General features: G+C 47.3%; 1 protein-coding gene and 1 long non-coding RNA gene across 11 annotated transcripts in view; one reads left to right on the top strand and one right to left on the bottom strand.

The window, feature by feature from the left end:
* PLEKHA7 (pleckstrin homology domain containing A7) overlaps nucleotides 1-26,128 on the top strand; it is a 219,696-nt gene that overhangs the window by 10,409 nt on the left and 183,159 nt on the right. The gene's annotated exons all lie outside the window — the stretch shown is intronic.
* LOC102154263 lies at nucleotides 11,844-18,182 on the bottom strand. Its single transcript, XR_005375793.1, has 4 exons — nucleotides 17,825-18,182; nucleotides 16,491-16,676; nucleotides 14,749-14,855; nucleotides 11,844-12,683 (listed from the first exon to the last, which is right to left on the bottom strand). It is a non-coding gene; the product is annotated as an uncharacterized LOC102154263 (long non-coding RNA).

The raw sequence follows: 26,128 nt of genomic DNA, 5'->3' as shown, positions 1-26,128 counted from the left end.
CTGCTGGCTGCCTCTTGTGCTTCCCTGGAACAGTCAACAGTGCAGGTGGGGTGCAGTGCGCTCAGGGGTGGAGGAGGCAGAGGGCCCATTCAAGCCCTCTACCCAGGCCCCTGGCTACACAACCTCCAGTGTTCTCTCCCCCTGGGTAAAGTGGGAGGTGAGACAGTCTCCTTCCCAGGAGGAGTAGAGCCAGAGCAATGTTGTAGGTTAGTGCAGTCACCTTTGCAACGATCATATCCTCTTTACTTACAAACTGTGTTGTCTGTGGATGTCCACAGATGGAACCAGTGGGCCACCTTGAAGAGTGGTGAACACCTTATTGGAGGGACAGTTAAATGAGAGGCTTTTGTTCCAGGATTCATCTGTTGGGTCACCAGACTCTGATGAAGCATGTGCTATATGCCAGTTTCCACACTGGGTGCTGTGAAGAGAAATAGCTAACATCATCTCTGCCCTTCAGCCGTGCCCAGTCCAGGAGGAGAGAGGGACACTAGACAATTTCAGTATAGGTGACTGGGGGTGGGGGCCCTGAGGACAGGCCCTAGGGAGCTTCAGAGGTTGAATGTGAGAAAGGCCAGGCAGCCATGGGGCAGAGCAATGGGCAGCCCAAGGCAAGAGAGGCCATTGGAGGAAATTAGGAACTAGGGGCTGTGGGCGAAGGTAAAGTATGTGTGTGCTTGTCTGTGTCTTGAAGAGCCCGGTGCTGAGTTGAGGCATAGGGATTGGGTCTGGATAATACTCTTCACTAGTAGCTGGGCTTCAGGAGAGTGGTGTAATTGGGGATATTGTCCTAGGGGTTCCCCGACTCCAGTGTCTGAGGGGTGATGCTGCTTGGGGGTTATAAAACATGAATTCTGGAGTCTGAGTACCAGGGTCTCTGCAGCCGGCTTAGACAGGTCACTTAAGCCTCTTCAGAGGTTTCTTCATCTGTAGAATGGGGACAACGACTCTACTGTTGACTTAAGGATAGTGCCTGGCAAATTGCACTTGCTGTGTAAGAATGAACTATTATTATTACTACTCCTAGAAAGGAAGCCTGTTTCTGTGGTGAAGTGTGGCACAGTCAGGAGAGAGCTGTGGTTCATTGTTTTGGGGGAAATCTCCTATGATAAGGCTAGCAGGAGAGAGAAGTGTGTTTTCTTGTTGAGACTTGTCTTCAAAAAGAAGCTGAGCACTAAATCGTTGGTGCCTAAATATGAAAGAAATGATTCTTCATCTTTGAAGCCCTGTGTGGATGTGTCCAACTAGCGAGAAAATGAATAGGTGTCTTGGGCTTATGATCAACACATTTTCCAAATGGGCAGTTTTGATCTATTCCTCTTTCATCCTCCAGCCCCACCTCCTGGTGAGACGGTTCCATGGTGTTAGTATTAGTGTTTGCATTGCCTGGCAAGGCATCTAGCTTTTTCTTTGGAGGTAATGAACCCTGGTACCTATGCCAGAGCACTTGACGAAGGAGTAGTGAGGCAGACATGAAGTAGTGACTGTTCTGAAATGCTGAGTCAAAACTTTCAGGGGTTGGGACAGGGAATCAGCATTATTACAAGTTCCACGAGTGATTCTATGGACACGGGAAGTGAAAACATCTCAGAGCTTCAGCTTCCCCACAATAATGATATCGTGTGATAATAATAATGCTACTTTCCTTCCTGGTGTTGTTGAGAATTTATTGAGAATCTGATATGGTGGCCTGTCTGCAGCTCCTTTCGGCACATGGTAGGTGCTCAGGCATTTGCGAGCCTTTTCATTTACAGGAGGCCCTCTGTTGGAACTGATTGGATTGAAGCAGTGGGAAGGGCCTTGAGAAAGTGTCAGTAGGCACTGCTGTCCGTTAATGCCCACCCTGTTAGCCAGAGTAGATCCCGGGCCCCTGGTGGGCCTCTGGTTTCCCCCATGGAGGTTGGGAATGTGCTGCTGTTCCCTCTGCCCGGATGATGCTGGCAGTCCTAGAGGTAGGTAGTAAGGCTGGTCTTGTGGGTGACCACTTTGTAGGGACTACCATCTGCTTAGGTCTCAGAACCCCATGACCACTTAGAGATCCTTCTGAGGGCAGAGGAAGGCCTGGAGTAAGGGGTGTGTTGTTCTGAGTGATTGACATTGAAAGCCAGAGCCGGCAAGGAGGCTGCAATTAAATTGAGAAATTGGAATGTTACCCTGCGTGGGAGAATAGATGCTCCAGCAGACAGTGGTGATGATGAGGAAGTCGTAGAGATGTCTGGTGTTGCAGTCTTCCCTGAGCTGGTCCTGGGGGAGATGGAGCAGGGGCAGGATGGTGACTCAGTGCCGGGAATAGCTCGCCAGCATCCCTGGGAACAGTGTCAGGCACAGAGCCAATCCTCAGCCAAATTGGTGTGGGTTAGTTGATCTGACATTTGGCATAACCTCTTTGACACTGGCCGACGTACAAAGAGAGAGTTGATTGGCACTGAGAGCAAATTGAGGTTGTAAGTTGACCACAAAGTCTGTGGTCAGGGTTCCTACCAGGGGAAAAGGTTTTCTTCCTTGCTCATGAAATTGTTGGGAGAGATTTTTTTTTTTTTTTTCTCAACACATTCTGACCTGGGCATTTAAAGAAATAGATGAATGCTGTGAGGCTAAATATCTATAATCACTGCACCCATTAATGCATTTCTAAATGGAATTGGTGGTACCTGAAATTACATCCATTTACCAAGGCTTGAATAATTACATTTTTTTAGCCCCGGTGTGTGGGTGGGAGCTGGAGAGTGCTCAGTTGGCTTCTCTCAGCCCTCCTCACCTGAAAATGCATAGATGTGTTTGTGTGTTTGGTACCAGATGGTTTATAAAACTCAGTGGGGGTATTAATTCTTTGGGGGAGAGGAAAGTAATTGGCTTCCTATTCTGTGAATAGATAGATATTTAAATTAGAATCCAAAGAACATGCTTTTTATTTCAAAAGCTCCATGTGTCTGAGGAGCCCACTGATTTAAGATGTAATAACTGTGTTGTGTGATGATCTTGCTGGGCCTTTTGAGGCTGCTCCTTGAGGCTGGGAGGACTGGTTGGTGCTGATTGTCTTCTTGAGTCCCTGGAAAGGTTTGAGAATTTGCTTTTTTCTTTAAGGTCTGTATTGGATTTGGCTTGGTTTTGGGGTTCAGTAAGATGAGCGCTAGGGCAGAGGGACTGTCACACTGAGAAGCCAGTTGCTTTTGTTGCATCTATATTTGCTTGTTTTACAAATGTTTTTTTTTTATTTTATTTTTTACAAATGTTTATCTAGTGCTCACCATATGCATTGTTTTAAGGGCTTAATAGACAGGGGTTCATTTAATACTACTACCAATCCTATGAGGTAGGTACTTATTTGATTCTCATTTTTACATATGAGGAAGATGAGGCACAGGCAAATTAGGGAGCTCGCAGTACAGGTGTAAGGTGGCAGGGCAGGGGTCATCCCCAGCTGTCCTTTTTTTTTTTTTTCCCAGCTGTCCTTAATTGGGGGGTCCTCCCATGGTCCCTTTAAGCCCTGCTTGCTTGTTTCACCATGCTCCATGGTAGGTAGGGAAACTATAGGGTTGTGATTGAGCACACAGGTTTGGCAGCCCAACTTTGTGGCTGTGGAACTCAGGCAAGTCATTTAACCTCTGAACAAAATGGGGCAAATGCTGGTATCTGCCCCATGGGTCTTTTGTAGTGGTTAAATGAGAGTAATACAGACATTCCCTGACTTACAGTGGTTCAACTTATGATTTTTTGACATTCCCATTATGGGAAAGAGATTTGCATATCATAGATAGATACCATACTTTGAATTTTGAGTTTTGCTCTTTTCCCAGGCTAGCAATAGGTGTTGCGACACTGGCAATGCTGGGCAGCAGCAGTGAACACAGCTCCGAGTCAGCCATGAGATCATGAGGGTAAACAACTGATAGACTTACAACCATTCTGTACTCATACAATTATTGTGGGGTGTTTTTTTTTTCCTTTCGGTACATTATCCAATATATTACATGAGATTTCCAACATTTTATTATAGGCTTTGTGTCAGATGATTTTGCCCAATTGTAGGCTCACCTAAGTGTTCTGAGTACATGTAAGGTAGGCTCCCTAAGTTATGGCATTGGATAGGTGAGGTATATTTTTGTTTTTTGAAGAATTTGTTTATTTATTCATAAGAGACACACACAGAGAGGCAGAGACATAGGCGGAGGGAGAAGCGGGCTACATGCAGGGAGCCCAATGTGGGACTTGATCCCAGGATCCAGGAATCACGCCCTGAGCTAGAGGCAGACCCTCAGCCACTGAGCCACCCAGGCATCTCTGACTTCAATATTTTCAATTTACAATGAGTTTGTCAGGATATAAACCACATTGTAGATTGAGGAAGTATGGACATGTAAAATACTCAGTCCCCAGGGCATAGTATATTTAGTAAATTTTAGCAAATATTTCCATGAATGTTTTTTTTCCGTAATAGCTGATTGGTCCAAGCATATTTGGGTAATTCCTTGACTTATATCCCACAGTGACTCTTATCTTCTGATATATACAGAGGGTACTTGTGTGTACTGTCCAGCTCAGATTCTCAGTTACGGGCATTTTGTGATACAAGGCATTGAACATCCTGATGCATTTTGCGGAGGGTTAAAAATGTCCAACTGTACTTGCTGTTTTTAACCACAGCTGTACCCTAATTATGACCTTGGCTGTTACAGCTGAAAGGGTTAGGCAGTTTGAATATAGTAAACATATCTGACCCAAGCTCTGGCTTGCCTTCCCTGGGTGAGGGGAGAAATAGCTCTGGTGATAATGGAAAAGTAAAAAGGGGAGGCCGGATTCAGTTTAGCATTTGTGTATCCATTTTTGCCATGTACTGGCACCATATTTGTTGCACTCTGTGGGATGTCAGGGAGCCCAGGGATCTGGTGAAGCAAGATGTCTGCACAGCTGCAGGTGACAGGATGGTCAAATAGTGTGTGACCAAGTGGTAGGTAAGTAGTATAGGTGCAGCACGGAGAGGAATGTCCAGGAGGAAACAATTCAGGGGTTGGAGGAGTCAGGGAAGACTTGGGGGCTTTATGAATTGGGATTGAGTGGGGACAAGACATGGAGCAGATGTTTCAGAGGGACTAGCATTCATCATTCAGGGGTCTCTTCATTTAGCAGACTTTACCTGAGCACCCTGTGTGTACCAAGCATTGTCCTGGGCACTGGATAGCAAAATGAGTAGGGCAGAGTGGAGAACATAATACCGAGAGGCAGAATGACCCAGTGTCGGGAGCATGGTGTGGCACGGGATTGCCTGGGTTTGAATCCCTGTCCTGCCACTTACTAGCTTGTGAATTCTGAGCAGGTTAGATAATCTGGAGCATCGGTTTCCTCATCTGTAAGATGGAGGTAATAATAATTGTGCCGGAGATGAAATGAGTTCATATAAAGTACTCAGAATAGCCTTGAATACATCCTGTGTGTTGGTCATTATTATCTCTAGAAGGTGACCTCCATGAGGGCAGGATTTTCTCTCTCTTTTGTGTTTCCTGCTAGGTTGCTGGCTCCCAGAAGGTATCTGGTACATAGTAAGCACTCAGTGAATCAGAGTGCCATGGCTGTCCTTCAGGAACCTGGGAGCCTGATCTCCGGTGGGGACACAGACAAGGAACAACTAGATGATACTGTGCGAATGATTTGATAAGGAGAGCTTGGGGATTGGAAGGGCACAGAGGAGAGCTGGCCAGGGATGGCTTTCTGGTGGGCGAGGGGAGGCTGAACTGTATCTTGAAAAGCAGGGATTTGTTGGATGACAAGAGGAAATTTGACTTTTCAAGGGAGGGGGAGCAGCCTGGGCAGAGCTGTAAGAACACAACACTTTCAAGATGTTGTGAGAAGAGGAAGGAGGTGCAGAAAAGCGCTGCTCCGAGGAGCTGGGGCTCGGTCCTGGGGGCAGTGCAGATCCAGGGCATGAGGAGGGGTGTGGCCAGGGCCCCACCAGGGTTGTGGGGGAGGAGGAGAGGATATACTGAGGTGCTGGGCATCTGCAGGGCTGGAGCCTGATGAGGGATCCCACCCAGCAGGTGAGGGGTTGGCCTCTAAAGGAGGAGAAGCTGGGTAACCCATACCGCTGCTTGGCAGCACTCCTGCCTTAAAATAGAAAGAGATGGAGATAAAGAGTGGGTGGTGTGAGTGTCCAAGGGGTGACCTAGTTAAAACCTGACCCCCTGGAAGGGCAAGAGCCGTCCTTACTGTCGCCCTGCTTACCTGGTCTCTCCTCGGCTCTGGGCGATGCACACAAGTCCTGTGGCAGGTGACCTTGGCCCTACCCCGCTTACAGGAAGTCTGGTTTCCAGGCTGTGTACTCAGTGCCTCTAGGGGAAAGGGGGTGCGTGAATAAGGGAGAAGTGGGGGGGGAGAAGTCAAGTTAATGGAACCTATGTATTTAGCAATTCCAATTGAAGGAGATTTTGAGGAAAAACTCTTTATATTTAGGTATCAGTTCCCCACCGAGTATCCTAATTCCTTAAGGGCTTAATTATCGACAGATAGTAACACCCTTCCCCTCCCTTGTTACCCCACCCTGGCTTCTGACTTCCTTAAATACCCCCAGAGATAGTAGGGAAGAGTAAAAGTGGAGGCTTTCACTTTCTCAGGCCCTCTCCCTCATTTTCCTTTGGACTGTCTGATTTCTCTGAGGCCTTCAGGAATTATTTCTATAGCTGGTCATTTCCATGCAGGATCTGCCAAAGGTCCTCATGCAGGACTTTATAAACTTTACCTGGGGTTGTGAGTCTGACACACTGTGAAGATGGCATGTACAGGCATGTGAAGTGGAGTCCTCTGACCATTGTGCCTGGGGATGTTTTTCTGGCTTGCAATCTAGTGTTGGCGAGGGTGCCCTGTGCTTGTTTCTATAATCCCTATCCACCACGTATTCAGCACCTACTGTGTGCTTGCTAGGCCTTCACGATGGCTCTGTGAATCTGGTGTCACCAGCAGGGAGAGCCCCTGGGAATGAGAGAGCAGAAGCTGCCACAGAGGACCCATGGGTGATGATTGTTTCTAGTGAGCTCGAGCCGTGTTTAAGAGGGCCAGGAAGTTTTGCTTGTCTGTGGGAATGGGCTCCTGGTACTGGGCCTGACAGGAGGGAAGAGTGTAAGCTGAGTGTAATGCCTTGGCTTCCTCTCATAGTGGGCAGGTGGGAAAGGTGGACAGAGTTGGTGATGGCATAGAAGAGATTCAATAGGATCAGCTCAAATAGGGCCACCTGGGTGGCTCAGTGGTTGAGTATCTGCCTTTGGCTCAGGTCGTGATCCTGGGGTAGAGTCCTGCATCAGGCTCCCCACAAGGAGCCTGCTTCTCCCTCTGCTTGTGTCTCTGTCTGTCTCTCATGAATAAATAAAAAGTCTTTAAAAAAAAAAAATCAGGGATCCCTGGGTGGCTCAGCAGTTTGGCGCCTGTGTTCAGCCCAGGGCGTGATCCTGGAGTCCCAGGATCGAGTCCCACATCAGGCTCCCTGCATGGAGCCTGCTTCTCCCTCTGCCTGTGTCTCTGCCTCTCCTCTCTCTCTCTCTCTCTCTCTCTCTGTCTCTCATGAATAAATAAATAAAATATTTAAATAAAATATTTAAAAAAATAAAAATAAAAAAATATCAGATCAAACATCACCACATTTTTCACACATCATTTGCTTTAACCTTCATGGTATCCCTAAAAGGTATTCTTCCTCCCATTTTATAGATGAGGATGCAGAGGCCCAGGGAAATTATACATCCAAGGTCACACACCTAGGAGTGGTTGGTGTATTCTGATTCACTTGTAGGCCACCTCAGGTAGTATGTTAAGATTCTCATTTGCACACATGGCTCTGAGACCCAGGCTCAAATGACTTACCCAGAGTCACACAGTGGAAGGTAGTGGCACTAGGCCTGGGACTCAGATCACCGAGCTCCCTCACTGGCTTCCTTGTAAAGGAGCTCTTCCACCTTTCAAAGGCAGGAGCAGTTTGCCCATGAGCCACCCAACCCTTCAGAGGTGGGGGGAGAAGGATGGTGAGTCCTGCAGGGAGAGGCCCCTCCTGGCTTCTGCTCTCTCTTCACACCCAAACCCAGAGTCACATGGCATCCTGCCTGCAGCTCTGCAGTGATGCACTTTCCACGCTTGTATGTCTGGCTGGGGCTCTGGAGACCAAATTCAGCTTGTCTTTTGGTTTACTCAGTACAAGCAGCCAGTAATGCCTACTACTTAGCATCAGGCACGTTTCCAGGGAACTTTTAAAACCCTGCCATCTCTCCTTTGAAATATATCTGGAATCAGATTGTACCTATGACCTGCGACCACCTTAGCCCACGCTATTGTCATCTGTTGCCGGACTGTTGCAATACCTTCCTAACTAGTCCCTGAGCTTCTCTTCCCTTCCCCCAGGACAACAGCTGGAGATTGTTCTACAGTGGAATTTGGATTATGTCACCTCTCTCAAACCACCTAAGGGTCCCATCTCACACACAGCAGAATCCTAGGTCCTCATAGCAGCCCTTGAGGCTCTGTGTCGTCTGTTCCCACCCCCGTTACCCCTCCGACCTCATTTCTTCTCTCTCTGCCTGCCGCTCTGCTCTAGCCACGTTGGCCTCCTTGCCGTTCTTCCAACACGTGAATACAACAAGCCTTTGGGCCTTTGCACTCACTGTGCTCTTTATCTGGAATGGCCCACTGCTTCCTCACTTCCTTCAGGTCTCTGCTCACATGTCACCTTTTTAGGGTGGCCTTTCCGGACTCCTCTTCCCCAGCACTTTCTCCTCCTTTAACTTTCCTCTCTTTTTCTTTAGAGTTCTCAGCCAATCCAGATACAGTAGGCTTTATTTTTATTTTTATTAATTTTATATTATTTTTTTAAAGATTTTATTTATTCATGAGAGACACACAGAGAGAGGTAGAGGAGACATAGGCAGAAAGAGAAGCAGACACCACACAGGGAGCCTGATGTGGGACTCGATCCGGGAGCCAAAGGCAGATGCTCAAGCGCCGAGCCACCCAGGTGTCCCCAGATACATTATATTTTAATTTGTTTGTCTCTCCCACTAGAATTTAATGTCTGTGAAGACACAGAGAGTGCCTGTTGCTCAAGACGGTACCTCTAGTGTCTAAAATAGTGGTTGCAACAAGTAGCTGTTTAGAAAATAATTTTTTAGCTTTATTTAGATATGATTCACAAAGGTTCTTGAATATATTTAAGATGTACCACCTGATGTTTTGAGATATATATAAAATAGCAATTGAGATAGTTAACACATGCGTAACTTCTTGTGGTTACTTTTTCTGTGTAGTGGTGAGAGAAGATAATTGTTGAATGAATTTATTAAATGGTTCGGTGAACCCTGTGCTATTCTGTCTTGGGACTCTGGCCGAGAAGCTTTTTAGCCACTGAGCGGTGCCTCTATACCCAAGGGAACTGTAGCCCGAGAGGTAGAGGGATGGGCCTTGGGTACCCTGGCTTCGGTGTCCCCAAAGTCTACTCTCTAGTTTGGGAAATCATATGGTATTCTTATTTATCTCCATACTGGCCTCCAGTCACTCCTTCTGGGGAATTTTTTTTTTTAAGATTTTATTTATTCATAGAGACAGAGACACACACACACAGAGAGAGAGAGAGAGAGAGAGAGAGGCAGAGACACAGGCAGAGGGAGAAGCAGGTTCCATGCAGGGAGACCGATGTGGGACTTGATCCTGGGTCTCCAGGATCACGCCCCGGGCTGCAGGCGGCGCTAAACCACTGTGCCACCGGGGCTGCCCGAATTTTTGAAAATCAATATATTCTATCATGCTTATCTACAGTGACCACAGCAAATTAAAACGTGTTGGCTTACCGGCTAACCCTCAGAAGCATTTAAATGCCAACTGAGTTCTCAAAGCCATACAGATCCTCTTGGTGGCCAGAGAGATACCATCCCATACCTCGAGGTTCTCCCTGTAGAGTTGGATTTGAGCCGTGCCCAGGGCAACAGTGTGGTTCAGAGCTGAGGGTGTAATAAACTGGAAGGAAAGAAATCAAGGTTGAGTGGACACCTATTGTGCACCATACACAGGCATGATAGTTATGTAGTTATCTCACTGAACCTTGAGGTTCACAATTCCATGCTCATTTGACGGGATGAGGAAATTAAGGCTCAGAAGTGATGCGACCAAGACTCTCACTGACTTCAGAGCCTTAGGAGTAATTGGGAAAATCTCTAAAGGGAAAATCACAACCAGACTGTGAAGGACCATTAGTATTTGGGTCATGGGGACAGTGTGGCATCAGCAGTGGCACAGATGATGAGACAAGAGTGCTCTATTGGGTGTGGCTTGGATGGTTTTGAGGCAGCCTTCTGAATATGAATATGTGTCTTTCTTTTTCTTATTATTAATTACCTGGGAACTGGGAGAGAATATTTTTAATGAAGCCCCCAGAGAGCTGGGGCTAGGGAAACCTGGCATCAGCTCTTCCCCACATAGGACCTATGCATCTTGGGGTCCCCAGGGACCATCCCAGACAATGCTCACCTGACTACGTGCAGCTCAGCCTGGCTCCTAAAGGAGATTGGAGCAAACCCCACCAGTGCTGGAGGTCTTGTGGTTGGGGAAGGTAGGACACTGCCATGTCCTGGGTGGGGACTCCCCAAAAAAAGAATTGGGGACTGTGACACGAGCTTTCCTGTCTGGGTGTGGGGGGTAGTGCTGATTCAGAATAGTAAGCCCTTCTGAAGTAAATGCTTCTTGCCACCCAGCTTGTGCTGGTGGGGTTGGAGCTGCTAAGAGGGCAAAAGAGGTGCCTGTCTTGATATCAGTTTAATTAACTTGTTCATACAGTTGTTTGCTTATCAGCATTTATTAGCTCCTACTCTGTACCAGATGGCACCATACCAGATTCTGAGGCTACAAGACAAGGATGTCTTCAAGGAATTCATAGTCTAGCATAGGAAGAAACAGGCCAAAGATAATGTTCAGTGGGTAAGGGCTGTGGGACAAGAAAACAGCCTGGGGCTGTTGCATGGTGCCTGAGGCCACAAGGCTTTGGGTTGGCCGACTTGGGTTTGACTCTTAAACCACTTACCATCTTTGACCTTGGCCTGTTCTTGGTCTGGGCTGGGTGCTTACATACTTTGTCTCATTTATTCCTCAACTCAGCCTAGTGAGAAAAATTTTTTCCCCATTTTGTATTTGAGGAAATTAAAACTTGGAGAGAACGAATACTTTGTTAGAGTCACTCGGTAAATAAATAGCAGGACTAAGATTCCAACCCAAGTCTGACTCCAAAGTTCCTGTACTTTCTGCTCTAACCGGCTGAGGAGAATGAGTTTTGTTCATGCTCCTGCATGGCTGGTGCCCTCTAGGAGATGCAGCTCTGGGAAAAAGTTGTTTACTGACCATAAACTCCGTAGTTGTTGACAGAATGATGTGACCATCCAGAATGCTAGTTTTGTTTTAGGCCACTTTAATGAAAAGTATAGTGCTCACAACATGGGAGGTGATGGTGCTGCTCTGCCCTTGGAGATCTAGGATCAACTTTTTAAGAGGGATATGACTCCTTGAAGTCCTTCTGAGGGAATGACTGTAATGGGCACTGGAAACGTCATCTCCTGAGGAACAGCTGAGGAAACTGTGGGGATTTCATGCGCGGAAGAGGAGACACACAAGGAGATGAGGGCTGGTCGCAAATATCTGAAGGGCTGTCACATAGAAGAATCTTATTATCTGGGAGAGCAATAGGGAGAAAGTTTTTTTTTTTTTTTTTGTAAAGATTTTATTTATTCATTCATGAGAGAGAGAGAAAGAGGGGGGCAGGAGACACAGGCAGAGGGAGAAGCAGGCTCCATGCAGGGCGCCTGATGCGGGACTCGATCCCAGGACCCTGGGATCACACCCTGAGCGAAAGGCAGACGCTCAACTGCTGAGCCACCCAGGTGTTCCAGGAGAAAGGTTTTTGGCTCTGGGTTTACAATAGAATCTTCTAAAATATTTCAGTATATAGTGAGTGAACTGTCACCAAGGAGCTTGGCCTTCCAAATAATGTCTAGGAAACTTCACCCAGTGGTATTGAGGACTTCTTAGGTGCAGATGCATTAGAGAGTTGACTCCAGGTTTGTGCAGAGCCCTTTGAAATATTTGTGATAAAATAAGCTCCCCATTGCTAGCAATAAGTGGGAGTCCACTACCCATGAGACCTATTGAGTGGAGGAGGCAGGAGAGAATGGAACAGGTGGTAAGAAGGGAGGGATCCAGGAGGCCTTCATGGAAGAGGTGACATTGGAGTAGGGCCTAGACAATACTTCATTATGTGGGGAGAGGGGCAAAGTCTTAGAGGAGGCACATATAAGTGAGTACAAATGACGTGCAGGGAGAGAGCCAGATGCGCTGGTGGGGTATTTCCTGCCAGTTGGAAGACTCTTCCCTTCCTGACAGTAGAGCTTGAAGTTCTCTGGTAGTTGAAGGAGATCCAGATTTACTGCAGTTTGCTGGTAACACTTGGGTCATGAAGAGGCAGGGAGAGATGTTCCTGTGAGGCTTTTTCTATTTCTCAGAGGAAGGTGAGGCCTGAGATGAGAGAGGGTTTCCTGGCCAGCAGAGGGTGAGCTGAGGCTAGAACCCACTGCCCAATCCCAATACCTCATCTGGGGGCTGTTTTCAGTGTGCCGCATGGATGACTCTGTCCAGACTCCATTTTTCCTGGTTCCGCCTCCTGGCAGGCTGTTATCCTTAAGAGAGAAAAGGAGGAGAGAACAAAGTTGTATTTACCAAAGGGGCTGGTTGGGCAGGTCTTCTTGCTGAAGCTGGAGTCTAGGCCAAGGTCAACTGGGCTGGCTCCTAGTGGGTGGAGGTGGGTGGGGTCAGGCCCTGGAGGGCCATAAACTGAGGGCTTTTGGTTGGGGGTGACTACTGGTAGGAATGGAGGTTTGTCCAGGGTATTGCCCCTGAGCACAGCAGGCTGGAAAGATTACAGCTCATACATTCTTTCTCAGATTAGGGCCATGGGAGATTATGGGATACACAGGAGGCTGTAGGAGGCCTGTAAATTTCCCATTTGGGGCAATTAATTTGATGGATTGTAAAACAGCTCACCACTTCCTCTCCCCCTGCCTGGGCTGGGCAGTCAGACTGGCCGGAGAATGTCCCAGAATGCTTTCCCCAGAGTCCTGCACTGCCTTCCAGGGTCCCTTGTTAAAGCGTTCACCGGGGGCAGGGGCTGAGCATGTCCTTTTGTTGCCACCCCTCTGGGATAAGGAAGAGCACATAGTAGGTGCTTTAGAGAACCATGCAGAGCTGGTACCTATCTGATTGGAACTCTTCCAGAATGCTATTAGGGGTGGGACGGAGTGGGGCTCGTGGTGGCAGCTCTGGTTTGTAGATGGGGAAGTTGAGCCCCAGAGTGGCGGTGGGGGGGGGGGGCGGTGAGGTAACCTGCCCAAGGTCACTCAGATCGTTGGTGCTAGCTGGGACGCTAGCCAGATCTCTTCTCTACTGGGCCAGGGTGTGTTCTTCCCAGTTGTGGTATGCTCAAAGTGAAAGTGAAATAAATAGCACTTCTGGTTCTTTCCCCTGACTTCCTCCTTGCCTTCAGCCAGTTACTGCTTTGATGATTGTGTACAAGGCGGACAGGGTTCTCCTCTCATCTCCTCCAAGCAGTTTTGCAGCATGTACTTCTCCTGCATGCTCACTAGTGTACCGTGGCTCATCTCGGTGTCTCTCTTCTCGGTGAGGTCTGGCACCTGTGATCGGTAAAGGGTTCCTGCACATCACCTTTCTCTGGTGCCTCCTGAAGGCCCTGACCTCACCAGCACACACTGAGGCTGGTGCAGTTGGTCCTGACAGTTGTCAAGCTTTGGTCCTGTCTTCCTTCCAGGGACCCAGAGTCCACATCCTAATGTGCATCCTGATGAGGGCCTTCCCAGATGTTCCTAACTTGGGGCTTCTCTTTGTGCGGTCTGCATCCCATCAGATCACACTGTTCACCTTGGCCTGAACACAGCTCAGCAACATCCTATTACTTCTACACTCTCCTGCTTCTATGTAGTTTCCATTCCACCCAGGAATGTCCCTATGCATCAGACATTACCTCAGGAAGTCTTCCCTGACCACTCTCCACCAAGGCTTTGTGATATCCCTTCATTGGTGCTTTTGTTCATTTATTCAGCAACGATGTAATGAGAAACTGTTCTGCACCCACAGTGTTATAAGTGCATGTGAATGAAACACTAAGGCACCTGTGCTCATGGAGCTTACAGCCTAGCTCCTCTCTTGCCACTTATCTCCTTAGTTTATACTAATGTTTCCGTCTCTCCCACATTAACCTATGAATTCTCCCCATGTTTTATGCACTCCTCTCTCGATCTCTAGCACTCAGCACAGTGTCTGGCAAAGAAAACCGTAAAAGTTGGGCCCTGGGTGGCTCAGTGGTTGAATGATTGCCTTGGGCTCAGGGCATGATCCCGGGGTCCTGGAATCAAGTCCCGCATCAGGCTCCCTGTGGGGAGCCTGCTTCTCCCTCTGCCTATGTCTCTGCCTCTCTCTCTATGTGTCTCTCATGAATAAATAAATAAAGTTAAAAAAAAATAGAAAGCCTTAAAAGTTAGCATTGGATGAACGAATGAACAGGTTTCCCACCTTCTTGTCTCCCCAACCCACTTGTAGAGTGTACATGTCTCGCTGCTTGTGTGCAGCACCCCTGCCTTCCCCATGCACTGCTGGCACCGTCCTGCTCACATGACTGTCTTGCTTCACATTACACCTTTTTGAGTCTAAAATCTTTTCTTTCTCTCTCACCTGGTTGTACATTTCTTCAAGGTGGGTCTGTTTCTAGTTCCATTTTGTGTGCTTGGAGTTTCTGCCCCTCTTCATCTTCAGTAAAACAAAGGGCAATATGTGAAGTGCTGCAGAAAGAAATAAACATGTAAGGAGAGACTGAGTGCCTTAGAGGTATGATGATTTACTCAGAAATCTGGTGGACACCTGCTGTGTACCAGCCCTGAGCCAGGTGCTGGGCATTTTTGATGAAGGAAGCAAAAACATCTGTCTTTGAGCAGCCCAGATGGAGGAATGTGAGGACAGGTGGGTGTAGGATGCCAGACCCTTCCCTTTGGTGGCACCACCAAGAGGGGTGTCACACAGGCCTGGAGTTCAATCCCATCTCTGTCCCTTGGTATCTGGCTGACCTTGGACAAATGAGTCAACTTTTCTTGAGCTTCGGTTTTCTCATTCACAATAAGGGGCTGGGACGAACATCCCCTTTGTGGAGCTGTTCATTCATTCATTGAGTTCCTGCTCTGTGCCAGGCATCGTTCTAGATGCCGGTGAGGGAATTGTGAACAAAGTCATTAAAAGTCTCTGCCCTCATGCAGTATGCATCTCAATAGGAGAAAGACTGGAAACAAAATGGTTTAAATACATAGAATCAGGGGATGGTAAGCAATGTGGAGGGAAAGAAGTCAGGAAAGGAGGGAGGAACACCGGAAGAGCAGGCTTGGTGGGGAAGCAGATGGTTAGAGGAAGCCTCTGCAGAGAGGGCATTGGCGAAGAGATGTGAGCCTGCAGGCAGACATCTGGGGGCAAGACATTCCGTGAAGGGTAGCAGCAAATGCAGAAGTCCTGAGGCCGGAGTATGCTTGGCTTGTTGAGAGAAGAGCAAGGAGGCCACTGTGGCCAAGACTAAAGGAGTAAGAGCTGAGGTTAGAGAGAGAGAGAGAGAGAGAGAGAGAATAGAGTGGTTTGCAGACCTTAGAAGGGACTTTGGCTTTAACCGGAGTTAGGTGATAGTCCTCACTTGGAGGGCTTTGAACAAAGGAGTGTCATGATGTGCCTTTTGATTTAGAAAAAGGATAATTCTGGTTGTTGTGTGGAGAAGAGACAGATCAGAGACAATGTAAGTAGTGTGCTTAGCACAGGGTCTGGCAAGGACGCCTTCATGAAGTGGTAATGTTCATCTTGATGATAATGTTATTAAAGATTGACCTGGATGCCTGCTGGTCCTGTCCTGGGCCCTCATCCTGTCTACCTTCTGCCCTCACAGGAGCTGTAGCATCCAGGTTGCCTTCACCTTGAGAAAAGCAACGAGTCTAGGCAGGGGAATGAGGAGGGAGAAGGTGGCTGAGTCTTTGGCTGTTTTTTTTTTTTTTTTTTTTTCTTGATCTTCTGTTTAGTAGTCATGGGAAGAGGGTGGTGGCAGTGGTGAGGGTGGCAATGGTGCCGGAGAGGGGGCAGGAGAAAAGCCCTGGCCTCTGTAAACCTAGACTGGAGAGCTCGACCTGGCCTTCAGGAGCTGCCAGTCAGTCGCATGGCCCACTCCAGGTAATGCCAAGCCAGCTGCTCCTAGAATGTCTGTCCTCTTCCTCTTTGCTCCTTCCTTCCACTGGTGGTCTAGGATTCTCAGGAGGGGCTGGAGCTCTGCACACAGAGCTGCTCCCCTGCTCCTAGGACTTCACCGTGAGCATCTCCTCATTGCCTCCACCCCTAGAATCTCAGGCCTTTATGGAAAGGTCTGGGTCCCTGATGTCTCCGATGTGGTTTACCTGTTTGCCCCGTATCGAAATGCCTCCAGCAGCACTGCTGATCAGGCTCCGTCCGCTGGATTACTTTGGATAGCAGGAGGGGTGCACAAGGCAGCCCCTCCTGGAGTCTTCATATCCCCATTGTTAGGAGGCTCCATTTTGAAGTTGAAACCTCTTCTGCTCTGACTTCCTTCTTTGCTTTTAGTTCTGAAAATACAGGGAGTGAGTTCTGGTTCCTCTTATCCCTGCTTCTGTCCTGTACCCACCCTCTATTAGGTAGAAGGTTGTTAGTTTCCTAAGAGACTCCTTGCAGAACAGTTCTGGCTCTGTTACTCAGGGATCGACTGGTTGAGGAGTCAAGGAAAGCTTTGTAGAGTAGGGTACATGGTGCTTGAGTGGGGTCCTCTAGCAGGTTAGCTAGATCAAGAAAGGAAGAAAAGCCTTTGAGGCAGAAGGTAGGATGATGTCTTTAAATAGTATGTAGAGTTGAGGATTTCTAGATTCTAGGTAGTTCAGTATCACTGGAATAGTAGGGGATGGGGGAAAGAGAGAGAAAGGGAAAGAAGAGGGAGGGAGGGAAAGGCAGGGAGGGAGGGAGAGAGAGAGAGAAAGAGAGAGAGAGTGTGTGTGTGTAGAATACTGGGTACTGTGAAGAAGGTGAAGCTGAGAGGTCAGGTCAGAGTCAGAGCATGAAGGGCCACCTGGGACCTACCAAGGATTGTGGACCTGACGTCAGAGGACCGCCTAGGAGAATGGGTTTCTGGGTACCCATAGGTTTCATGTTCTCCTCAAACTGATAAATGGGTTTTTGAGTACCTCTGACTCTTCATTCTGCTGGGGTCTGGGTTCACCAATTAAATCTGTCCTTCGGACTTTTGCAGAGTGGATTTGGGTACAAGTCAGTACCCTGAAGTGCCCGTCGCCTTAGACATCCTGTTTCTGAGTTTAGTGTACCGGGTGCGCCTGGTTCTGGGCTCCTGCCTCTTGATTACCTGTTTCATGGGTTGAGGTGGGGGAGGGTGCTATCCCATGGCCGGTCAGCCTCAGTTTGTCTCTGCCTCATAGTTGGCTGGACACACAGGCCTGCATTTGCCTTGTAGGGTGTCTCATTTATGCGGGCATGAACAGTGTCTGGACTCCAAGCCCTTGGCCAAACATTCCAGATTCTTTGGCCATAAACTTTTCTAAAGGGGCCTGGGACCCTTCCAGGGCTTGGCAGTTTTTGTTTATGCCCCACACAGATAGCTATTTGTATCTGATTTTTGTATATTCCCAAAAGTACATTTCCAGCATCCTGGGGGAGGCCTGTATCTCCCAGCCTGGCCGGCTCTTTGGGAATCTTCTGGCAGACTCACCTCACACCGCTGGCATATGGAGCGTCCTCCCACCACTGTCTGTCCTTCTCTGGTGTCTTGGATGCTGAAGTGCTGATGGTGGAGTGAGGCTTTTTGTTTTGTTTTTAAATAGGGGCAACGTGGGTAAACAGAGCGGCGTTTCTGGTGCTGTCGGGAGGGCCAGGACCCTACATTCCGGTTCCATGACGACAGCCTGTTTCGTTGCTGCTTGCCGGGCTGTGGGCAGCAGCAGTTTAGACGGAGACAATGGTGGCTCTGTTGAAATGCTGCTGAACTCCAGCAGAATGCATTTTAATTGAACACTTTCCACCCTGAAGTCTGCGGGGATCTGGTGGCCCACTCCTCCTCGTTCGCTCCTTTTCTCTTTGCAGCTCAAGAGCCAGGTTGTTACTGCAGCTCCTTTTTCCCCTCTGATATTAGCAGCCTCTTGGGGGTGGGGGGGATGGTTTCCAGCCTGGGGGTGGGGCTAGCCCTGGGCAGACATGGCAATGGGAAGAGAGAGGAGGGCTGGCAGTGGCTGGGAGACATACCTGTAACCCGGTCTGGGTGTCAGCACAGGGCAGGGATCAGTGGGTGCCTTGGGAAGCTCTCCTTCCCGGGACCAGGGACCTGCAGGTGCTTGGGAGCCCTGGGCCTAATGTCAGGCTGCCTGGGTTGCAACCCCAGGATCTCACTTCCCAGCATAACCTCTCTGGACCTCAGATCCCTCACCTGCAAATTGGGGGGATAGGAATAGTGTCTGCTTCTTAGGACAATTGTGAGAATTAAATTAATTCAATCATATCCAGTGTTATGGGTACCTGGCACCTAATAAATACTCAGTAAGTACATTTATCATTATATTATATCATTTTAATATTATGTCCTGATCATCATTAATATTACATTTTACCCTGCAAGGGTTCCATCTGAGACTGCAAGAGGGACAGAGCAATATTCTCTCTAAAATGCAAATTTGCTCTCATCACTCCTTGGCTGAGAAAGCCTCAGTGAGTCCCCATTAACTTCTCTGCATAAAGAGGAAGGAATTTCTGCTTATTGAAGGCCTACTCTGTGCTAAGTAACGGGCCCCTGGTGACCGCTGCTCGTTTAGCCTGATGGGTAAGACCTTTATCCGTTGGCCCTATTTTTATTTTAGTAATTTATTTATTTATTGAAGAATAATTGACAGGCAATATCGTGTTAGTTTCAGGTTATGACATAGTGATTTTCTATTTATATACATTATGAAATAGTCACCACAATAAATCTAGTTACCATCTGTTGCCATACAAAATATCACAGTATTATTAACTATATTCCCTATGCTGTATGTTACATCCCTGTGTGATATTTATTTTATAACTGGGAGATTGTTCCTTTTATTGCCCCTTATCTTGCTTATCTTTTCTCCCCTACTCTGCCAAGCAAACAAACAAACAAAAAAAACCCAAACCCACAACTCTACCTCAAAGGATGGCTTGTTCTTTGATGTCTCATTGCCCTTTTCTCCTCAGTGCCTTTGTACTTGTTCTGCCTTCTGCCAAGGATGCCCTGTGGGTGGTGGCTGTGGATCTGGAGAAGTAGATGGGACCGGGGAGAGTTTGGGGATTCCCATAGGGGGTGGTGGACACAGCCTGCGTGAGAGCCCACTGGCCAGTCTGACTACAGGGGGCTGACTTTGGTGGAATTCTGCTCCACCACTAGCTGTGTGGTCCTAGATATGCTCTATAATAGCTACCCCATAGGTTTGTTGTGTGGAGTTAATGTCTGACCTACTGTGAGTGTCAACAGATGTTAGCTGTTCTTGCTTTTGCAGTCTTTCCAAAGATCTGATATAATTTTTCCTGTTTGGAGTTCTCTTACCAGACTCAACACTGGACTGGCTTTCTTTGCAAGGAAAGAGGAATTGGAGAAGTTCAATGCATCAGGGAGGTCCAAGCAGGGGTTCCTTGTCCTGCCTAGCAATTCCTGCAGCCTCTGGCCAATACTGTGGGCCAAGGACGGTTTCCCTCTCTCTTGTCTGTCCATGGCAGGGACCCTGTCCTCAGTTAGTGACTATGCTCCTTGATGTGGCTATTCCTTGTGGTGACAGCTAGGTAACAGACACAGGGTAGACTCACGAGACATGGAGACTATGTGTACACAGACCTGCTTGCTTATGGATGGATTTACCTGTCGGTGGATGGGCCACTTGGTAACCAAATGAGAAGTCTTTTTTTTTTTTTTAATATTTTATTTATTTATTCATGAGAGAGAGAGAGAGAGAGGCAGAGACACAGGCAGAGGGAGAAGCAGGCTCCATGCAGGGAGCCTGACGTGGGACTCGATCCCAGGTCTCCAGGATCAGGCCCTGGGTGGAAGGCGGTGCTAAACTGCTGAGCCACCCGGGCTGCCCTCAAATGAGAAGTCTTTATGGACCAAAGTGAATTGCTGATTTGACATTAGTGAGTAATCCATTTCTGCTCAAGAAAGGTGGCATATGTGTTTTTTCATCTTGCTGGCTTCACAGGGCCAGGTTCTCAGAGACTGATAGGTTGCAGGTACCTCTCACTGAAACAGTGAAACTGATGAAGTGCCTTAGAAAGAGCAAGGGTAACAAAGAATGGGGGATTTAATTCAGGAAGCTATGCTGATGTGCAGTTCATGTCCTCTTGGCTCTCTGATTACTGGGCTCAACATTCAGGAGAGCTGGGGCTTTATCCTGGTTCTGTAGCTCACTATGTGACCTTGAGCCATTGGGCCTCAGATTCCATATCTGTAAAGTGGGAATAACCATCTAACTTTGCCTGCCTCCCAGAGTTATTTTCAAGGTCTTGTGTTCCTGTGTATTCATATTTGTTCACTCATTCAATTACCTTTGCTAGACCTACTGTGTCCCAGAGCCAGGCGTCTAAGGATGGACAGGATATGATCTCCTCCCTTCTGGAGCCCAGAGAGGGAGGTGAAGGTAGGGAAAATGTGTGAGTGGATAGCCATCATGAACATGACTGGCAAGTGCTTTGCTAGAAGCACGAAGAAGGTATGTTGGTTCTTAACTCTGAGAGGTCAGGGGTGACTTTCCAGAAGAGGTAACACTTGAGTGGGGTAGAGATAAGAAGGGAAGGGGGCATGAGGTGGAGGCAAACATGGCCTGGCACTGTAGAAATGTGCCTAGGGTTGAAGATGGGGTTGTGGGCATGTGGGGAAGAGGCCACCTGCAGATCAGGCTGGAGATGGGCTAAGGGTTGAGTCTTTGTCAGGGGGTGGGGGCAGAATGACTTCAGGCACTGGAGTGCAGGATCAGGTTGGCATTTTGCAAATCTCATTCTGGTGGTCCTGTGCAGGGAGACGTGCTGGCTGCCTTGACCATAATCTCCTATGACCATTTATTTATTTTTTATTTTTTTATTTTTTTCCTATGACCATTTAAGTGAGAGATGATCCAGGCCTGAACTGAGGCAGGGCTGTGGGCATGGAGGAGGACACAAGGCACATTTGTGTATGTTTGTGTGTATGCGTATTTATATGTGTGTGTTCTGGGAAAGGGCAGTTTCATTGCTTATTGAGATCATCAGAAGTACAGACACCTAGCATTTTCAGTGCTATGGCTCCATCCTTCCAGGGGATATGGAGACAAATTACAGAGGTTTATGTACAGGGATGGTCATTTGCAGTCTTGTGTATATTACTAAGAAATTGAAAACAGCCTTGTCCATCGGTTAGGAGTCAGATAACTAAATTATGGAGACCATAAAATGCAACCATTAAATGTTGTTTGCCGGCCTGTTTTTCTGAACACAGCAAGATAAACATACATGTATAGCACTTAGCCTGCTACCCCTTTGTTATTTTCTATGATTCAGAAAACCTACTGAGGTCAGGTTTGCTCCTTTCCCCTATGTATGACTTTCTATCTTATGTTACTTGATAACTATTTCATGTCCGGGTCTCTATGAACAAGGACCATTCCTCATTCTTGCTGCCTTGCTTCCCTCAAGCAACAGGAGTAGGTGGCCGCTAATTATTGCAGAATTTAACTGAGGGATGTGAACAAAAGGCCTTGTTATCACCATTAAGTGATATTAAGCTGTAGGCTGATTCTTCCTCTTGTAAAAAGAAACAGTGTGTCTGGCTCATAAAGAAGCTTTTAAACTAAAGTTGTGTTAACAAAGACCTCTTCCAGAGACCTCCCTGCTTGGGGGGAGCCAGAGTACATTCAGGCTTTGTTTCCTCTGTCTTAGGGAGCCAGCTGGAGGTGAGGGGAGATGAGGTGTGCTTGCTGTCCAACCGGTTTTCACGCACAACATCTGAGCTGATGTGTTTTTGTTGGGGTGGCAAAGGGGCGGGGGAAGCTTTGCCTTACATCTACTGGGTGTTAGCACCTATGTTACCTTGTTTCATCCTCACTGCAGCCTGAAGATGAAGGAAAGACTCTGCTTCTTTTTGTAGACAAGGATACCAAGGCTCAGAGGTTGAGTATCTTGCTTAGGTTGCCCAGCTAGGATTTGGTAGAGCCAGGATTTGATCCCAGGTCTGTCTCAAACCTTGCTTTTCGTTAGCTGCTAATGATTCTCGAGTTGGGGCTGGCACCGGGCAGGTAGGCATTCTTGCTGTGTGGTTTGGCTTTGGTGATGGGTAAGGGGTGGGAACGTCTGAGTTGGGGCAGGATGAGAGTTAACCAGTTAGTACTTATTTCATATCTGCTGTGTATGCAACACGATGCTCGGTACTAAGGGACACAGAGAAGAGGCCAGGATGACGCTGTCCTTGTCTAGTTAGCCATCTGGCTGAAGTCACTCGTTCTTATCTGGGGAGATAAAGTTGGAGGTGGTGAGGGATGAATAGGAATGGCGGAAAACAAGAGGTGGAGGGAATCTGAAGAGGAACCGCCAGTGGAATAGAGGTGGCCTGCAAGAGGGTGGTGGGTTGTGAGCAATGGTGTAGGGATGGCAGGTCTGGGCTGAAGTGGTGGTTCTTGGAGATGAGGAGTGGAATCTTGATTGGGAGGCCTTGGACACCGGGCTGAGGAGTTTTGCTTGATTCTTTAAGTGATCGGGAGCTAGTAAAGGCTTTTAAATTGAGACATAACTGACATACATTATATTAGTTTCAGGTGTACAATGTAACAACTCTATTTGTATACACTGTGAAACGATCACGTGTCTAGTTAGCATCCATCACCACACATACTTAATAGATTTTTTCTTTGATGAGAACTTTTAAGATCTATTCCTTTAGCAACTTTCATATATGTAATACAGTGTTATTAAATATAGTTGTCATGCTGTACATTATATCCCTAGGACTTATTTAATTTATAACTGGAAGTTTGTAGCTTTTGACTTTGTTCACCTGTTTTATCTACCCTCCCCCTCCACCCCCCCCACCTCTGGCAACCACCTTTCTGTTCTCTGTACTTATGAGCTGGTTGTTATTGTTATTTTTAGATTCCACATATAGGTGAGATCATAAAGTGTTTGTCTTTCTCTTTTTTACTTATTTCAGTTAGCATAATGCCCTCAGGGACATTATGAGAATATTGCAAATGGGAAAATTTCTTTCTTTCTTTCTTTTTTTTCATGGCTGAATGATATTCCTCTGTGTGTGTGTATGTGTGTGTGTGTGTGTGTGTGTGTGTGTGTGTGTACACGTACCACAATTTATTCATTTATCTATCAATGAACACTTAGGTTGTTTCTAGATTTTGGCTAGTGTAAATGATGCTGCAGTGAACATGGAAGGGCAGCTGAGTTAGTGTTTTTGCTTTCTTTGGATAAATACTCAGAAGTGAAATTGCTGGATCATCTGGTAGTTTTTTTTTTTTTAAGATTTTATTTATTCATGAGAGACACAGAGAGAGGCAGAGACAGGCAGAGGGAGAAACAGGTTCCCTGTGGGGAGCCCAATGCAGTACTTGATCCCAGGACCCTGAGATAATGACCTGAGCCAAAGGTAGGCACTCAAGCACTGTGCCCCTGGTAGTTCTATTTTTAATTTCTGGAGGAATATCCGTACTGTTTGCCAGAATAGTTGTACCAATTTATAATTTCTACCAAGTATACAATGGCTCCCTTTTCTCCACATCCTTGCCAACACTTGTTATTTCTTGTCTTTTTGATATTAACCATTCCAACAGGTGTGAGATTACCTCATTGTGGTTTTGATTTCCACTTCCCTGGTGATGACCGATGTTGAGCATCTTTTCATGTGTCTGTTGACTTTCTGTATATTACTGAAGGCTTTTGAACAGATTGTTGATATGGTGGGAACAGTTCTAGGGTAGTTCATCCAGCCATGGTATAAAATGTGGAGTGATGGAGGGAGAGGAGAGCTGCCTCACCTCTCTAGAATGTTTTACTCATCTGCGAGAATAATGGTAGGAGGGGTAGGGATGTCCTGGCTGAGGTGGACTGGGTATGTTAGATCTACTTTGACTTGGGTATGTGATGGTCCTAACAGTAAACAAAACAGGTAGCTATGTGTGCTAGTCCTGGGATATGTGTGACCACACTTAGAGAAGGGTTAGATTAAAGAAAAGTTGGCATGCATGTGTGCAGGCCTGCATTTATTGAAGTTATTCACTGAGTGTCTACCATTGCACTTAAGCTAGGTGTATGGTAGTGAGCAAAATAGACATGATTCCCTCCTCAGGTCTGGCTTTGAAAGTAAATGTCAGGTGAGAAAAAAAAAAAAGGGACAGAAAAAAACATCTGAGGTGCTTTAAGAAAACAATTTACTCTATAGCCCGGTTGTTCCACTAGAGTGAAAACATTGCTTCTCACTACAGATAAGATCTTATAGAGGAAACTCTGGGACAGAGCTTTACTGGAGGGGTGGGGTTTTAGACAGAATCTAGTCCAACCCCCTTAACTTAGAGGTGAGTTAAACAATGGGCCCGTCTGGAGGTTGGGGGAATTCCTATGAGCTCTACAGCACATTCCAATAAATCTCTGTGCTTCTCAGCACTCCTGCCCTGTACCATGCTGGCTCTTCTTCCTGGATGAGCCCATCTTTCCAGCCTGGTTTTTGCCCTTAGGTGGGAAAAAGGGCTGGAAGAGAAAAAGGGGGATAGAGTGGGCATTAAAAATGGAACAGTGAGGGGCACCTGGGTGGCTCAGTTGGTTAAGCATCTGACTCTTGATTTTGGCTCAAGTCATGATCTCAGGGTGGTGAGATCAGGCTCCATGCTGGGTGTGGACTCTGCTTGTGATTCTCTCTTTCCCTCTGTCCCTCCCCGCTTTTGTTCTCTCTCTCTCAAAAAAAATAAAAAGTACAAAAAAGAAATGAAACATGGAAAGTGTTTCAAACAGGGCAACCCACAGAGTAGCAGCCTCCCTTCCTCTGTGGGTCAGTGAGGCCTCAGTTTAGAAGTTTATTATTTATTTATTTATTTTTAAAAAAGATTTTATTTATTCATGAGAGAGAGAGAGAGAGGGAGAGGCAGAGACACAGGCAGAGGGAGAAGCAGGCTCCATGCAGGGAGCCGGATGTGGGACTCCATCCCGGGTCCCCAAGATCATGTCCTGGGCTGAAGGTGGCGCTAAACCGCTGAGCCACCCGGGCTGCCCTGTTTAGAAGTTTAAAGAGGCTTTGGCTGGACTCATGTTCTTGTCAGTTGCCCAAGGTTTGATAGATAGCTCATTCCCAGGGCTTGTTTCTGAAGGGCTAGATGGTATGGACCAAGATGTCAGTCACTTCAGAAGACCACATACCCTAAGAAAGTCCAATGTCTTTCCTTTGAGTCTTGGGGCTCTGGCCAAACAGCTCCTGGTATGGCTACAGCTCAGGTCTCTCAAGTACCCCTGTCTCAGAGGTTCAGGACCTCTGGCTCAGCGAGGGTAAGTAACTTCTTGGAGTCTGACAGTAAAGGGTGCAGCCAGTGCTGGAACTCATTCTGTATGCTTCACTCTGTGTGCTTGTGGGCCAGCTGGAGGCTGCACTGCCTGCCTTCCTGGGTCTGGGTGGCCCAACCCTGTGGAGGTCCTTTCCCAGATGACCAAAGCCTGGCTTGTTTGATACTCACAGTGGTTGGGGAGGAAGACTCTGGTTGAGTAACTAGAGGGGAGAGCACCACCATGAGAGGGCTTGGACTTTGGAGGCATAGAGTGTGGGGTGTAGCCCCATCTGCCCCCTTTACTGGCTGTGAGATTCCCATGAAGTCACTTACCCTTACTGAACCTCAAGTCCTGTACCTGTAAGATGGGGTGAGGGAATATTAACACCACAGGATCATTGGAAGGTGGAAATGTGAGTGTGCTCAATGCATAAGGCACAGAGCCTGACATAAGAGGCAGGTGCTCAGTCTAAGTTCCAGGATGAATGTGCCCGTTAGTCCAGCATGCA

Source organism: Canis lupus, chromosome 21 (assembly GCF_011100685.1).
Source record: "Canis lupus familiaris isolate Mischka breed German Shepherd chromosome 21, alternate assembly UU_Cfam_GSD_1.0, whole genome shotgun sequence".
In the NCBI taxonomy this organism is placed as follows: domain Eukaryota; kingdom Metazoa; phylum Chordata; class Mammalia; order Carnivora; family Canidae; genus Canis; species Canis lupus.
Note: the sequence above shows the minus strand (reverse complement) of the source record. Positions and strands in the feature narration are given on the sequence as shown.